Source organism: Triturus cristatus, chromosome 1_2 (assembly GCF_964204655.1).
Source record: "Triturus cristatus chromosome 1_2, aTriCri1.1, whole genome shotgun sequence".
Classification (NCBI taxonomy): Eukaryota; Metazoa; Chordata; class Amphibia; order Caudata; family Salamandridae; genus Triturus; species Triturus cristatus.
In genome coordinates this window covers 463,850,135-463,868,191 of record NC_140580.1, presented here as the reverse complement: position 1 = coordinate 463,868,191, position 18,057 = coordinate 463,850,135, and positions in this window count along the sequence as shown.

The window sequence follows — 18,057 nt, the reverse complement described above, 5'->3', positions numbered from 1 at the left end:
ACAGACATGGCCAAAAGATAGGGATGGCAGACTGTACGATCAGGGAGACTAAGCTGGCAAATTAATTGCATGGTTAGACCGGAAAGAGAGGATGAATAGACTAGTACCTGAACTAAAGAGCCATGCTGGTGACGTGATAACAGATCCCCAGGCTATAGTTAATGCATTTGCAGACCACTAAAAAGTGATATACCAGAGCGGTACACATTTACCGAAGGATGACTCGACGGCACTCCTCGCGGACATCGCCCTACCTACCCTCTCAGCAGAAGAACGGCAAACACTGGATAGTGCCCTAACAAATGATGAAATTGCTCAGGGGATTAGGAGCCTCCAGCCAGGGAAAGCTCTGGGTCCCAATGGCATACCGATTGAGCTATACAAGCTTAAACCTGATAGACTGGCACCCCACCTTAAAAAAATATTTGTGACGAGTAGAGAGAAAGGCCTACTTCCACGTGACCAAAGAATAGCAACGTTCGTCACCATACACAAGGAAGGGAAACCAAGAGACGAATGCTTATCCTATAGGCCCATCTCCCTTTTAAACGCGGAACCCAAAATCCTAGCTAAGATATTGGCAACCCGGCTAAACCAGGTTATTTGTAAATTGGTGCACAACAATCAATCCGGCTTTATGCCTTATCGAAACACAGTTCTAAAACTACGTCGGTTTCACTGCGTACTGGGGCGGCTGGCCACAATCAGGAAAGACGCGATTGTGGTGTCACTAGACGCCACTATGGCGTATGACACTATCAAATGGCCATACCTATTCACAGTCCTCAAGAAGCTGGGCTTCAGCCCCGGCTTCATTGGATGAGTTAAACTCCTCTACTCGGACCCACTGGCACAAGCAGTAGTTAATAACAAGTTGTTGGAGGCATTAAACCTTGGACGCGGGACTCGACAGGGCTGTCCGCTCTCCCCCTTGCTCTTCACCCTATCCCTTGAAACTGTTGGCGGCCTGGATACGCCAGGACCCATCCATCTGGGACTCAAATGGACAGAGGGGTGGGAGGACCGCATCTCCTTGTACGCTGACGACATTCTTCTATATCTTGATTCTCCCCAGAAATCGTTCCGTGTTGTCCTCGACAGTTTCACAAACTTTGGGAAAAACTCTGGGTATAAAATCAACTGGAGTAAGTCACTGCTCTACGTTTTATACGGTAACCCTCCCCCACCTCGGGAATGCCCCATACAAGTAGCACTAGAGGGATTCAAGTATCTAGGCATTTTCATTACCTCCGACGCCAAACGTCAGTATTAGCGCAATCTCCTCCCCCCATTTCAAAGATTAAAGCGAGATGTTACAACCTGGAAGACGCTGCTGGGAAGGGCAGCTCTCTGATGTCCCTTCCGCGCTTTCTATACGTTCTGCAGAACTCCCGGCACCCAGTACTGACTAGGTACTTCAAGGAAATAGAGAGCATCAAGGGAGACCTCCTGTGGGACGGCAGACCCCAAATTGCACTTCACAAACTCACATTAGGGTGGTACGACGGGGGTATAGGGCTCCCTGATATCAGAAAGTATTATTGGGTGGCCCTTTTGGCAGCAGTGAACCACTGTACCTATTGTCTCGGGATACAGGATGGACAGATGGCTTCTCCCCGGTGGGAATTTCAACAGAGCATTTTATTCCAGACTCCGCAGGCATTTATTAACAGGACCAACGTATCACTTAGTCCAAGTCTGGCACACAGTAAACCGTAGCTTAGGATGTGACCGAAAACTCACACTGGCCACTCCGCTCTGGAACGCGAAACAACTGAGCATCCTGGGGGGACCAAAGGGTTTGACAAGTGGGATCTCATTGGGTTGTCATGGATCGGAGATCTCTGGGAGGCAGGCAAGGTGGTATCGTTTGCCTCACTCCAGCAATAACATCAATTATCCGGCACTGAATACTTCAGGTACTTGCAAGTCCAACACTCCCTCCAATCTAACCTCCCAAAGGGTTCCTCTTCCCCCGGAATCCTCTCCACTGGAGGACAGACTGTTTGACGGCTACCTGCCAGATAAAGCCATCTCCCTTACATATATAAAACTCATCAACAACTCTCCAGATTCTCTTGTAACTTTACAGGAACGATGAGAGAGGGACGGGCTAGAGCTGGATGACGAAGAATTGCAGGAGGCAGTTGCATTCCCACCGGGAGTCGTGATTTTGTCCAAGCTACGCCTCATTCAGCTAAAAATTCTACACAGAATACATGTCTCTGGACCCAGATTTGTGTAAATAGGGGGGACGACAGATGGGTTGTGCAGGAGACTGTGTGGCCTAGAGGGCTCCTTTCTCCACATTATATGGGAGTGTGGGTTGATACAGGAATATTGGGGGAAGGTACACAAGTGTATGAGCGAGGTATTGGTAATTGTGATTAGGCCTGGAGGCAAAAGGTGCCTTTTGAACGTGTGGGAACCCACACACCTTAACACTAAGGACAAACTATGGGCAACTTTGGGTCAAATGGTAGCAAAAAGGAACATTGCACGACTGTGAGGGGCAGCAACGTTGCCTACACTTGCAGCTTGGAAGGCGGATATGGACTGGTGTATGGTAAGGGAAAAAACTGTCTATGTTGCATGTGGGTGCCCCCAGAAATAGATTGCAATATGGGGCAGATGGAATGTGTGTCTTGGGAATATATGTGACCCCCCTGTCCTCCCTTCCAAACACGATCCATCATCACCGTAATCGTTATGTCTCTCATGTTTCACTGCATTTGGAATGCTACACTATGTAACTGTAAAGTCTCCATAATTGTTTTAACGAATCTAAGTGTCTATGTAAGGTTGTGACCAGAAGGTTTAATAAAAATAATAAAAATAAAAAAAATGTATGCAAACACAATACACAACACAAACACACACATGCATGCACAGACATATTGGACGAGTTTTGTAAGATATAATTAAGGGCCACTTATTGACAGACAATTATGTTGGAATTCAGGGGTGCCAGAATTTGTAGTGATATTAACAGGCAACGTTATGTTGCAAAAGACTATTGTGAATATCACTGATGGCCACTAAACACTTGATGAGTTGCTCTAACTTCCTATCAGCAGTGGCCCATTAAATAGCTATCTCCTTCTAACTAGGAGTGTGGCACCATGCCACCGACCTTCACAAGTGCCACCCAGCTATCCAGTCAAAGTTGGCACTACAAGGTGATTCCACTGATGCTTCCCACTCTTTCAGGGTGTGATAAATAGCTACTGCCTAGCCTAATTTTAATTCTAGGATGTTGGACCAATAACTTATCTGCCTCCTTAACCAGGTCAGTTGGAAAGCTAGGCATAGACGTGCAGGTTCTTACATCTGTGTGACTGAGTGAGATGTGCAGTTCATCATCAGAGAAGTTATGCATGATGTTACGGTGCTAACTGCCACCATCTTGGTGTGGTCACATCAGCCAGCAGAGGAGCAACATCTGTCTTCCACACCCTGTCTATTCCTGCACAAAGCCCATTCTGGGCTAATTGTTAGAATCTAGGATAGAGGCAAGGGCTTTGTGTCAGGTTGGGTAGAGAAGTGAATTGTTCCAGGTGTCTCCTTTCATAGCCTTGCAGATTAAATCCAACTCATATACACACACATTTACAGAAAACATAAATAATGTGGTCTTACAGAGACTGAAAGCATAACACTAGTTGCATTAAAGATGGGAGAAGGTTGTCCAAAAGTATTGAAATTATAAGAAGGTTCATACTGAAAGTTTGGTCTTGTACAGTTTTCGGACATGTCTGCTGAGAAGTAAGGGTGCCAGAGATCCTTGTGATACTATTGATGTTTGTTATGATGGTCAAGACCTTTCTATATGCCCCTCATAGTCATATATGTTCCATCAAGTTCTGTATCTTATCCAACTAGTGTGTCGGTCTAACCTTTTATTATCAAAGGCCCATTTAATTAGTGCTTCCCACTTCCACGCAGCTTTTGAATTTGCCCTCCAACAATCAGAAGCCCTTCCATGCCCTACCCGGTTTTTAAATCAAAGCTAGTGTAGTGCAGACACCCACCATTAGCTGTCTACCCCTCAGTAATAGGCTGCTGTGAGGTCCTCTCACCATCAGAGGACATTCTGTGATGATGCTCCTGAAAATTAATTTTAAAACAACCATATCATACACTACCCCGACTGAACAACTTCATCATGAAAGTAGACTGAAATGTCAGTGACTTGTTAGAGAAAAGCAATGACTAGCAGGCCAGTTAGAGCCCTAGATTCTAATTCTGCTTTTGTGCCTTCTCATGAACGTCTGTTTACCCACAGATCTTACCATTGGTGCTATTGTTCCTTCTTCCAGGGTAAAAGCCTTCCTCTAAAAATCCCATGGGGTAAGAGTAAGAAGGTACATTCTCTGTTCTCTCCTACCACTGCTCAGTTGAACCTGGAGTTACACTGTTATGAAAGTAAGCAAGTGCTGCACATCCCTGTGGCAGTAGTGGCTCCTGGTGGGAGTGCTGGGGGCATTCTGCGAGTGCTGCGGGGCGGGGCAGGGTGGGGGTAGTAAACAACAGAATACGGCCAAACGGAGGTAAGTACATAAATAAATAAACAAAACAAATTACTTTGCGCACACTGCATCTCCAAGCGAGGCAGCGTGTGCAATGTAATTTGTTTGTTTATTTATTTATGTACTTACCTCCGTTCTGCCATATTCCGTGGTTTACTACCCACCACACTGCCCCTCCCCCGCCCCGCCTCACCGCCCCACAGAACTCCCACCAGGAGCCGCTACTGCCCTGTGGTAGGATGCTCAACTGACTTTCTTAGTACTTGTATAATGCTGACCTCCAACACACTACTTCATTAAGCTGTTTTAAATAACCAAACAGCCTCTGATACCTCTCCAGTATATTAAAAGTGTAGTATGGTCAGTGCCCCATTATATATAATTTTTGCCATATCTCATTGTTCTTATTGATTGTTAGTGGCAAATAATATACTTTAAACAAATTGTGTTCTACAAATCCTGCCATATCTTCAGAGAAACATTGTGATCTGATCCTTTGCGGTGACTTTCAATATCTCCCAAATCCTCACCGTGTCTTGTCTATTTGATAAGTCAAGATATTAAATCCCAGCGTCTCATCTCTCACCCATGAACTTTTCATCTGTATCACCTTATTTATCCTACCATTCCTTTTGATTACTGCTAGCTTGCTCGGCTTTCCAAACACCAATGCATAACAGAATGTAGGTGCATATGATTTGCTTCAGCCCATAGAAAATAGATAACTCCAGTATTAAGTTTGCGGGCTTTCTTTCAATGCTGGTAATTTTCTTCATGCCATCCTATTATATACAAGGATCTACTCATCCTATCATTGCTTATAAATCTGACTTGTGTTTCATTATTTCCCAGGCTTTTGGCAATGAAAGAAAGAGATGTCACGTTGTGAGGTGCCAACGACTTAGACTTATCTTGATCAAAAGCCCATTGCAGAAATGTTGCTGCAGTCTCCTGGGATTATTATTGGTGGCGCACACCGACCAGCTGTACTTTTTCCTGTATGCTCAATTTAAGTATAGCTAATATTGTATTGTCAGTGAGCTTAGGGCCATTTGGTGCAGTCATTCTGAGAACAAATTCCAATTGTTGGGCTATCTTGTTATGTGTGTCTATTTGTCGTGAGTTCCGGTGAGGTTTTTCAGTGTTTTCCAATGTTTTAAAACACTGTAGAAATTCACGGTTATCAGTCTGTATTCATTTTTGACTGTACACAATTATAGGTAGGGTGTTTTTCCAGTGCTGATAAAGAAAAGCACTTTCATTTCCTTTGTTCCCTCATTCATTCCTATTGCCAATTATTTAAACATTATTTCCTGCTTCCAACTACCTACTTTGTACGCTTTAATTGCATTTGCTTCTTTAAGTAATGTTTCATTATTTCTCTCACCTCCATACCTGTCATATTTTTCAGCGGCCAAACCCCTCTTTCTAGCAGTCCAGTCCCACCCCATCTCAAGGATGAGCTGAATGGAGATAAGCTTGAAGCACATTAATATTTGAATGCAGTTGTTGGCCTGCAGAGATTGATGGATACCGTTGTTGATTTCATGGATGGGAGGAAACTGAAGATTAAAATGCTAAGACATTTTCAATGATATGTGGTCAAAAGAACTAGAAGCGTAGGACCTTTTATATTAAGGGTTCCCCAATAGAGATAGTTAACTCATTTAACTATTTGGGTTCTTTATTTGCCAGTAATGGCTTATGGGTTTATCATGGACAAAATGCTAGTATAAAAAGGATTAAAGTCTGTGAGGGTGTTTTCAGATTTTCTAGCAAACTTGGTAGCTGCCCCATCAAATAACTATATACAGCTAAAGCATTGGTAGCTGCTATGTATAGAGGGGGCCTTTGGAGCTATACGCCTTACAGTCCTCTTCAGGTTGAGGAGGGTGCCTTCCTTAAGTGACAGCTGAGTATTCCTTCCTCCATTTCGACCTACATTATCCACAAAGAGATCAAGTTAACCTATTTGGAGGATTTACTGTTGCTTAAGCCAGTCTTGTTTTAGCACTCAATTTAGGCCAATCCTGAAACGTCCGTTACAAAATTTATTGTCTAGCATTTAAACATGTATTTTAACATCCCTTGGCGTTCCTATATTAATGAAACCCTTAAAATGTTCCAAGATACCCCTCTGATTAGAACCCCATCTAGCGTGTTGGCATTGCATAAGAGTGAGGTCAAAGCCCTTTACTTATGTACTAGGTCTGGAAACAGGGCCCTCAAGAAGTCCAGGACACCCATGGTAGGTTCATATGTGTCGATCACTTCTGAGGAAGGTTTCCAACTGTTAAGCCTGGCCCTTTTGACAGGTTTGCCCCCAAACTTTTTGCCATTTGCCTCTGATTTTTCTGACCCTGTTTTTTATTGGCTGAAGGATTCTGGGCACTTTACCACTTCTGATCAGTGCTAAAGTGCTTATGCTGTCTGTATAAATTATGTTATGATTGGTTATCCATGATTGGCATATTTGATTTACTGCTACATCCCTAGTACAGTGCATGGTGTGTGCCAAGGCCTGTAAATCAAATTCTGCTAGTGGGCTTGCAGCCCTGTGCCACCCACATGATTAGCCCTGTAAATGTGTCTTAGACCTGTCCCTGCAGGGTCTCTGGGCTCGCAGTTGTAAACTGCCATGTTGACCTGGCAAGTGCACACACTTCCCTTTCCTTACATGTAAGATACCTCTAAGGTAAGCCCAAGGTAACTCCAATGGGCAGGATGCAGTGTATGTGAAAGGTAGGACATGTACTGGTGTGTGTGACATGTCCCAATAGTGAAATACTGCAATATCGTTTTTCACGATTGAAAAGCTATCTGTTCCATTGGATAACATGGTGGTTGTAACATTTTACAAATTCAACAATACATAGGGACAAGATTGAAAATTGGAGTTTAGGCTCTTTGAACTCAGAATTTATTAACACAGCTTTTAGTGAAGGTGGTTTTTAAATTCTGTGTGCCTCTGACTGTTTGTGTATTTAACGTCTGGTTTTGGAGTGACAGGAGCTGGGGATGTACGTTCACTCTAGATAGTCACTGGGGGGGGGTTGAGGTGTGCCCTGCCTTGCCTGGGTGACTTATTGCTGGGCTGAATAGGCCTGGTCTGCATTTAGAGAGGTGGGAGGAATTTCGCTTGCATCTGAATAGGCTGTGTCTCCTTTTCACAATGCTGTCTCTGCCCTCTGTGGTCATGCTGTACCTGGGAGGACAGGACTAGTTTGGATTGGGTTCAGAGACCCTTGTCACAAAGAGAAGCATGACAACTTGGGGTATGCCTAAAACCTCAGAACTGGAGATTGCTTCAAGAAACAAGAGGACCCTGCCAAGAAGAAGAGTGGAAGGACTGTGTGAGGAGCTCTGCCTTTTCTTTGTGAGGGGTGGGTTGGCCTGCAGTTGCTGCTTCTGTCTGTGGTGGAGGTAAAGGACTGACTTGTTTTGCCCTGCAGTGATATCCTGCTTGTGAAGAATCTCAAGGACTTGTGTGTGCTAGACTCCTGTTGGAAGCCTCAGTAATATAAAAGACTTCAGGAAAGATCCTTGCTGGAACTAAAGGAAACCTGCCTGGTGGGAGAGCTGAAGAACTATGTTAGAAGCACTGCCCCTGATGTGTGTGGGATGGGAAGGCTTGCAGTTGCTGCTCCTGGCCTGGAGCAGGCAAAGGACTGGACTCTTCTTCATGTTTTTTCAACTAAAAAACCCGCAGGAAGTTCATGGGATCCCAGTTCCCTGGCTATCTAAAAAAGGTAGCTGGTGCCCTGTAGAAAATGCTTTGCTGGCGTGATTTATGGCTGAGGAAGTGCGAAGAAAACAAACCAACTACAACAAGCATGCGGTGAACACTTTACTGGTGTTCATATTTTGGCCCGTGAGCACTGCTGGCTGCCTTGGTGAGCTCCCTAACTGCGCATGGTGGGAGCTGTGTGCAGAGCAGCAGGAGGGGAGAGAGTATCAGTGAGGACGAGCTCTCCCTCTCCCGGCTCATGGCAAGCCTTCCTTCCCCACCTGGACCTATGTGGAAAGTGCTGCGGGAGGGAGGGTCTGCCTCAGTGTCTTCTGACGAAGCCCTGACCCTGAGATGCCTAGCAACCTACAAAAGTGGAGTGCGGCCGACCGATTTCTGGGGGCATGAGTATTATGCCCTGAAGTTGTGGCAGCTGTTGGGCCTCAGTAGACAGGCCACTGACCTCGCTCAGTGGACGCCTCCTCAAAGGAGATGCAGGCAGATACGCCTGTTTCCCCACAACAGCACTGCATCCCCTGAGCAGCACTAGAGGCATCAGGGGAATTCAGTTACCGCCTCTGCCCGAGTTGGCTACACAGGACCTAGAGAGGTCCCCACTGTATCCTCAGAGGTATTTGTTGCCAGGGGCCCGCAGCTGCCCCGCAGGGATGCGGGCTGTTTTTCTTGGGGGCATAGATTGGAACTTGCCATGTGGGGTAAACCTAGACGGAGGACCCCCTTTTGTGTTTGCTAACATGAGAGCTCATCAGACTTACATGTGCTCTAGTGGCCTACGGGTTATTCCTGCATAGCTTGCATGTAATGGCGATTTCTGTGCAATGATGGTTAGACACATCTGCCTTAAACCTAAGTACTGCATTTTGGTATCATTCCCTGATGGGTGCATGGTATGGGCACAGTATAAGCCTCTGCTTTATTGCTCTTAATGTGATGAAAGTTAAAATGTGTTCCTACTGCAGGAACTACTTATTATGTATATGAATGGTTCGTTCATGACATGCACACTCCATGAGTAGTTTGTGGCTCTCATGGTGATTTTGGGCATTATGTTTTCAGATGATGTTTTCTAATCTGTGCAACTTGCAGGGATTTGCTTTAGGGCACTAATTGGGATATCTCTGATAAATGCTATATGGTAAAATGATTTATGACCAGTGCAACTTACAAGTGCTTTATTTCAGTGCACTACATGTGATATTAGGACCGTTGCCTAGTGGCAAAGTGATTATTGATGTATGTGATTGTGGTTTATTGTATTTTACATAATTCAAAGTGACTTATGGTCTATGTATCTTATATATCATACAGTGACATTTGTATATAACTTTGTGTGAAGTCTCTTTTTTTGGTGTGCCTAGTGTGTCACTGGTGTGTGTTACGCAAACGCTTCATACATTGCCTCCGGTATTAGCCTGACAGCTATGCCAAGCTACCAAGGGGGTGAGCAGGGGTTATCTTGGCTGTGTAACTCCCTTATCCTGACTAGAGTGGTGGGTTCTGCTTGGCTTATGAGCATACCCTAGCCAACCAGAAACCCCAGTTCTAACACCAACCGTATCTGACAATGGCCTCAATTCCCCAACATCGTTTTATTTATTAGTTGCCTGCCTTGTTATGTAGCATCAGCCCAGCGATATGGCTCTGTTCCCAGTGATGGTACTTCCAAGCAGGGCACACAGCGCTTTATTGTATTTTGTAGTTGATATGATGGCCTACAGAGATACTACTTGAAACCTCTTTTTATAGAAAAGTATGTTAGGGACTATAAAGCTGCTTTAAGATTTTTGCATGCTCAGACAGACCCTCTATTATGTATTTGTATTGTCTCATATATATGTGGAGCAGTTCATATTAGTATAAATATCACTCTCTTGTTGCTCAATATGGCTGATTTGCATTTTATTTTACTTTGATATTTTTATGGTGAGGCAAAGGAATATCACTTGAAACTGCACTTTTTAGTAAACATGAAGCATTTCCTTTCAGGTCCTTGTGTGCACCGTTGAGAATCTTCATGTTACTGGACTGTTCTATACAAATGGGGTGCAGTTGGGTTAGGGAAAGTATTATATTTTAGCTCACAACATGGTAGGACAGGGCCTCTCTATTGTTTTAAAATAATGTTCATCTTCTGTTTTATATTAAAAGATTTGTTCTAATTTTAAAACTGTTTTAAATTATTGACATTGTATTTTTTATGCTTTTTTATGGTCAACCTGTTTAAACTAAATAAAGATTTTGAACTGACTGGCTGCAGCAGTTAGAACAATGATGGTGGGACTTTCCTGATGTGCTGCTCTTCAGACAACTGACAAAGGTTCCTACTTAATACATGAGATATATCTTGTGGGGTGCCACATGCACAAGTATTGCAAGTCAGTGTGTTGGACCTGGCCCTCACTGCAGGATATCCCCAGTACATTTTGCCTTTACCTCTCCTATTTTGCTGAATTTGTTTATGTTGGCTTTAGGACTTTGTGTACTTTACCATTGCTAACCAGTGCTAAAGTTAGTGTGCTCTCTCCCTAAAACATGGCACAATTGACCTGCACCATATTAGCCCATTTGATTTACTTATAAGTCCCTAATTTAGTTGTACTACATGTAGGTTAAATGCTAATAGTCGCCCTGCAGTACTCATTGTGCCACCCACCACAGTAGCCTGATAAATCATGTCTCAGGTAATTGCAGCCTGTGTGCAGTTTTAAACTGTCAATTCAACCAGGCAAAATAAACCTTTTGCCAGGCCTAAACCTCCTTTTTTTAATACACATGTCTCCCCTAAAGTAGGCCCTAAATAGCCCTTAGGACAGGGTACATTGCATTTAAAAAAAATTTCATTTTTTTTAAGTATCACATGTCCTGGTAGTGAAAAACTCTTAGAAACTTTTTTCACTACTGCTATACCTACCTCTACATAGGATGACATTTGGTTGATGATGATGATAGAAGATTTATATTGCGCAAGACAATAACCCGAAGGTATCAAGGCGTCTAACAAAACAGAAATGGAAATGGAAATGTTACCTTCTTACATTTAATAAGTACTAAAGTTTGCTTGGGAACTTGTAGAAATGTCATGTTTAGTTTCCAGAGATTTGTAATTTAAAATCCTCTTTATTGGTAAAATTGATTTTTAAGTCCCAATTCAGAAAATGCCACTTTTAAAAATTGGCATTTTCTTTTCCTAACCTTTTGGTGCCTGCAGCTTGGGTCTCATGACTAGGTATAGTTACAAGTTTGTGTAACGTGTGGGCGCTCGGGATGGGCGGCTACGGTGTTCCCGCTAGCGCGTAGCTGCAGTGACGCTCCTCCCCCTCTCGGTAATGGCGACTCTGCAGGTCAGATGTGGAGAACGCTGATGCCGGATGCTCCAGCTTGATCTCTTCCTCGCTTCGGTTCTGCTTCACGGCATTTTTCGAGTGCCGTTTACCGCTTACCAACCGCTTTTTGGAGCTGGATCTGGCTGGCACTGGGGAAAACGGAATCACTCGAAGTTTTCTCTTCATCTTTTGGGAGGCTACGGTTCCATCTTTTGGGAGGCTACGGTTCCATCTTGCGGATGTCTTTGGCTTAGCCCTCTGGACTTTGTGTGTGGGGCTGGCCGCTGTAGCTAGTTCTTTGCTTCCTTCCTTTTGGCATTTGTGAGCTTTCTGAATGCCGTTTTCATCACGGAGGCACCTGCTTCAGGGTAAAGGGGGAAAAAAAAGAGACCGGTGAATGAAGGTGGAATTGTGCTGGCTAAACCGGTGGTTTTTCAACTCAATCTGGAGGTGAGCATTGGGAGTGTGGCGTATATATAGCTGCTTTTACCGGATTAATCCTTGGGAGAGACTGATTAGTTCTGGCTTGCGACTTGTTCTGAAGGTGCTAAGCTGTGAACAATTGTGGATTTTTTTTTTTTAAATACACTTTTGGAGCTGGAAGGCGGAAGAAAAAAAAAAAAAAAAGAAGGAGCTAATTTAAAACTGTGTTGAGTAGTAGGAGGAGGAGGAGGGCGCGAAAGCGGAATCAGTATCCTTGGCAAAAAGAATTTAGAACTTGGATGATAGTGTTAATCTAATAAATTACACAATGAGGAAACAGCTCAAGCTGGCGGCTGCTGCAGCGAAAGTGGATGTCGCGATTGCTGCAAAAATTAAAGCACGTTCAGCAAAAGCCAAGCTGAACCAATCCAAGGGAGGAAACAAATTGCACCATGCCGAGTCCTCCGCTAGCTCTCAAAGCTCAGAGATTGACGATCCCCTTTTAAAAGAGATAAGACCGATGGAGTCTGCAGGGACCAAAACTCGACTATATATACTGGGATTACTAATGCTCGGGTAAATCTGGAGCAGAAAAATGCTAGAGACTTTCCTCTTTTTGTTAAGAAGGTGCTACTTCCCATTACTTTGATTGAAAAAACGAGAAGTGATTCTTTCGAACAGGGTACTTTGGGGGCAACAGGGGATTCCACAACCGATGCCACACCTATGGATCAGTACATTCTTCAGGGTTACTCTCCTTTCCATCTCCAGGGTTGCCTCTTTTAGGAGGACATTCCTTACAGGCACAGGCACCATCTACAGACCCACCGACTCTATCTTTACTTATTGCTTCCATCGAGGCCATTACGACTCCACTCCTCCAGTCTCCGCCCGTTCTTTTCCATACCAATTTAAATGACCTTCAACCTCAATCAAACAGCATCATCCTTGCCCAAGCTCAGGGCCAGCCAGATAGGCAAGTTCAGTTTGCTCCGCCAGAACAGCAAGGGCTCCTAGCTCCTTCAGGTACAAACGTCTCGCTTGAAAGTAGCTCTATTTTACTAGATCCCGGGTCTGATTTAGATATCAGTGGGTCTCAGCAAGGAAGCAAAGAATCAGACTTCATAGTCCAGGATGAGAAGGCTGCCTCATGTCAGATGGATATTAAAACGATGCTAAATATGATTCTCGAGGAAATTCGAGACATGAAGAAAACACAGCAGTTAGAAATGTTATCGATCCAGCAGCGACTGGGAAAAATAGAGGAAGCAGTTGCTAGTTTTCCGGGTCGTGTTCATGAGGCTGAATCAAGGATTTCTTCTTTAGAAGACCAAATGAATAGTGTTCTTCAACAAGTGGATTTAGTTTCCCGTGAAAAAATAACTATGGAGAATAAGATTGAGGAGCATGAGAATTTTTCACGTCGCTCTAAACTTCGGTTAGTTGGTATACCGGAACGACTTGAAGGAGGGGATATTCTTAAGTGGGTTGAGACATTGATAAAGAAGGCTGCGATACCTGAATTTTCGGGGGACCTAACTTTAACAAGGGCTCATCGGGTCCCTGCTCATCTTGCTCCTAATGAGAAGTTCCCCCGTACGATTCTGGTTAACTTTGCGGATTACCGCATTAAGGAAAAAATACTGACAAAGGCAATACAGATGAGACAGTTTGAAACTGAAAATGGAGTGAAATGCAGAATATTCTCTGACATGTCAGCAGTGGCGGCTAGAAGACGTAAAGAATTTGTCAAGTTACTTTATTTGTTTAAAGCTAATGGGGCACAAGCTTCGATTGCACAACAATCCAAACTTAAAGTTCTAGTTCACAGGAAGTTTCATCTATTTACCCGTCTAGAAGAAGCACAGGAGATGCTTAAGGCAATTTCAAACGGAAGATAACTTGCTGGATGTTTTTCTGCTGTTTTTGTCTTCTTAAGAATTCTTTTTTTTGGGCACAGTTGCTTTAAGGATTCGCAGAGTCTTGAGCTTAAAGAATAGTTTTTGTTTTAGGGAGGGGGGAGGTCACTCTTTGGTGCAATGACAGGGCACCAGTACGGGCACAGGGGGGACAGAGTATGTGGATAGCGGGGTTAACGACATTTCCAAAGGGGAGGAGGGTTTTTGTTGAGGGAGGGCTAGGGTGGTTGGGATTAATAGAAAAAATGAGCAGGTGCTATCCGGAAGGCGTTAAATGGTGCAGGAATCAATCTAGAATAGTCTGGCACTATAGTGAGTTTTTTATATTCTGCTTCTTTTTTTGTATTTATCTGATAGAATGAGTCTATCTAGTATATGTCAAATTCTGTCTGTTAATGTCAATGGAATACTGAATAGACGTAAATACGGTGGCTTAATAAGGTGGTTAGTTACTTTAAAACCTCAAATTCTTTTTTTACAGGAAACTCATCTCAAAACAAATACCCCAAAATGTTATATTCCAGGAATGTTTTCAAAGTGTTTTTTTGCTTCAGCGGGTGTTGCAATGCGGGGGGTTGCTATTTATTGTTCTCGTGAATTCGACTGGGAGTTTCTACAGGACCAAAGGGATCCCCAGGGGAGATGGATCTGGATACAGGTGTCACTGAATGGTCAGCTTTTGAATTTTGTTAGCTATTATGGCCCAATATCTGATGACGAATTTGCATTACGTACACTTTATAAAATTTTGATTGGGGTTTCGGGGCAAATTGTGTTTGGAGGTGATTTTAATTATATTCAGGATTTGAAAATGGATACTTCAAATAGAGGGAAAAAACAACTAAAACCTAAAACTAAGAAGCTTTTTGATGCTTTGGTAGAAGATCTTCAGTTAATTGATGCATGGCGTTTTCTTAATCAAACTGTTCGTCAATATACCTGCTCTTCACGCCAACATCAAACTGCATCTCGAATCGATTTTTTATTGGTTTCACGTTCATTGATTGTTAGAGATGCAGATATTGGTATTAATGTTTTTTCCGATCATGCTTATATTCGAGTATCTTTAGAAATGGGTTTCTCCAAAAAGCGAACGTTCAAGTGGCAGATGGACCGCCTTCTCCTTCAAAATCCAGTATGGCTTGAAGAGTTTAGATGCTGGATAAAAGATTTTTTTTCCATTAATAAAGGGACTGCTGATATTTTTTCTGTCTGGGGGGGTTTTAAGGCCGCTGGACGTGGGCAGTTGATTGCCGCCTCCGCTAAGAAAACTAGGGAACGTTCAGATAAAATAGCACAGCTTCAACAGTCATTGGTCCATGCTTCTAAACCGGTAGGTTCCTTAAATCAAATTCAGTTGGATCAGGCTAGGAAGGCATTAAGAGATTTCTTTATCTTAGAAGAAATAAATAGCTCCCAGACATACACCCAGAAAGTCTATGAAGAAAGTCAAATGGTGGGTAAGATGCTAGCTTGGTCAATTAGGGCTCGACAAGAATCCGCTTGCATCATAGAAATAATAGATCCCCAAACAAATGTATTAGTTACTGACAGAGCTGATATTCCTTGAATTTTTATTAATCATTTCAACAAATATATACTACTAAATACCCAGTTAATTCGGAGATGATTCAGGAGTATTTTGCTCCACTTCAAATGCCAACCATATCTCAACATCTAGTGACGATGCTACAGATGAGAATTACAGAAGCCGAGATATCGGCAGCTATCAAGTCTTTGGCTGGAGCTAAGGCTTGTGACGAGGATGGTATCCCAAGCGAATTTTATAAATGTTTTCTGAAGGAGCTGACCCCTTTTTTGGAAAAATTATTTGATCACATTAAAACGGGTGGGCCGGTTTCTTCTGAATTTCAAAAAGCGATAGTAATTAGCTTTGTAAAAAAGGGTAAACCACCCAACAATTTGAATTCTTATCGACCCATTAGTTTATTAAACACTGTTGTATAATTTTAATCGATATACAAAAATATCATAAAAGTATGTACATTTACAAGCATCCTAAAATCCATTTATATACAACAATATTAAAAGATTTAAAAAGAGTGATTATAAGCAAATGATAAAACATAGAGGCAGTTCATGATATAACAGGGACCAAAGCTCATGTATCTCCAGTGACCGGGCTCTTATGAGGTTTTAGCAGTTTGGAACGGATCAACCAGGCGCACCCCAAAAATTTGGCTACCCCGCAAACCACCACCAGGGACGAGGCATCGGATGAGAGGAAGCGGAGTGCCACCCTATAATTCTCAAACCCCAGATTCCTACAAATGGGTCTGAGCCACTTCCTCCTGGCCGCCCTATACATTGGGCATACAAAGAGGAAATGGGGAATGGATTCACTAGGAGCAGGGCATCCCGGGCAGTCGGCGGATGTTGGGGACTGACAATTCCACCCTGCAACCCGAGAATTGAGAGGGAGGGACCCAAACCTAAACTTCATGTAGAGCGTTCTGTCGCGGGGGTATTGGATATAGTCAAGATAATGCTCGGTTTTTGCCACCAGCTTATGCTCAAGAAACAAATTTGTGAGAGAACCTCTCTTGGGGTTTCTTGCTTCCTCTCCCTTTACCCAGACCCAGTATGCTTTTTTGATGACTTGCTTTGGTGGTGGGGTCTGGTTAAGCCATGCCTCGCCATAGCCAATATCAGTCACCAATCGCTTAAGGTTAGAGATCCATTTGATCTTGGTGCCTGTGTTTATCTTGATGATCTCATCCAAAGCGTCGGCGTAACTAGCCAGTTCAGGGGTGCGTCTCAGGTGGACCCAAAAAAGCAGTGGACGTAATCTTGCTATATCCCTAATGGGATGTTTACCCAGATCCATACGAAGCGGTAGCGGGGGAGTGGAGAGAGGGAGAGAAACCAAACCTCTCAAGAAATGATTATCTGATTTCTCCAGATCGGATAGGTTCTCGAACCCCCATAGCTTCACTCCGTATAGGGCTGAAGGCAATGCTTTCCCGTCATAAATCTCAAGTGCCGGGACAATTGGTCTGCTAAAGGAGAGCCGCTGTTTCCTTAAAATGGCTCCCGCCACCCTCTTGTGATTGAGGAACATTTTGGCTATGTGATCGTTCCATTTCATCGACTTATTGATCCTAATTCCCAGGTAGTCAAAGGAGTCTACGATGTCTAGTGGAGTGCCATTAAGTTCTTAAAATGTTTGGATGCAGATCATGTCATTAGTTTAGTTTTAGAAGTGTTAATGACTAAACCTTTGGCATCACAAAACTCCAGAACCAGACGTGGTGTGGAATTCTAGCCATTTCTCCTACTTCGAAGCTGGTACCAGTTATAAATATTGGACCCTGAGACCCACTCTTCAGATCACTTCTGGACTTGTGGAAGACTCAGAAAGACTGTTGCTGGAAGGACTGCATTGCTGCCCTACTGCACGAAGGACTGCCCTGCTTTCTTTCTGCCCGAGGAAGGAAGGCTAGACCTGCTCCTTGAAACCAAAACCACCAGAGTAACTCCAAGGGCTGGCTGACTGGCCTCCTGTTTTGTGATACGGTGATATTTCAAGCTCCTAAGACGTGCCCTGCATCTGCCCAGCCTGCCCAGACTCAACTGGATCTGCCTGTGCTCTGCTGATGGCCTCTGCTGAAGTGAGTACTGATCCCCAGGAGGTGCCCCCTAGGTCCTGGCCCCTTGGCTGGCATCAGAGTGTATTCCTCCTGACCCAACTGTGGGTCTTATTGGAACCAGTGCAGCGCAACACACCTTGATGTATCTTGAAGAAGCACCTTGCAGCTCCTGATTGGTGGCTTCTTCGCAACTGACACAGTGTGACACATCACTTCACAGCTCCAGATCAGCGGCAGCACTTAGAAACCAATGCAACTCAATGCAGCATGATCCAGGACCCCGACTCTCAGTCGTTGTCTAACCAGGTATATTGCTCAACTTGCTGAACTCGGTGCTGTACCTGGCCATGCTCCATCATGATCGGCTTAAACTTATGGCTTTATCCCGGTCCTGTGCGACCAGATAAACGCATTTGACTACTTGCGTGTGTTGACCCTACTTTTACCGAAGACTTTTAGATTGCATACCTGTTCTGATATCATTTTATTTATTACTATTGGCTC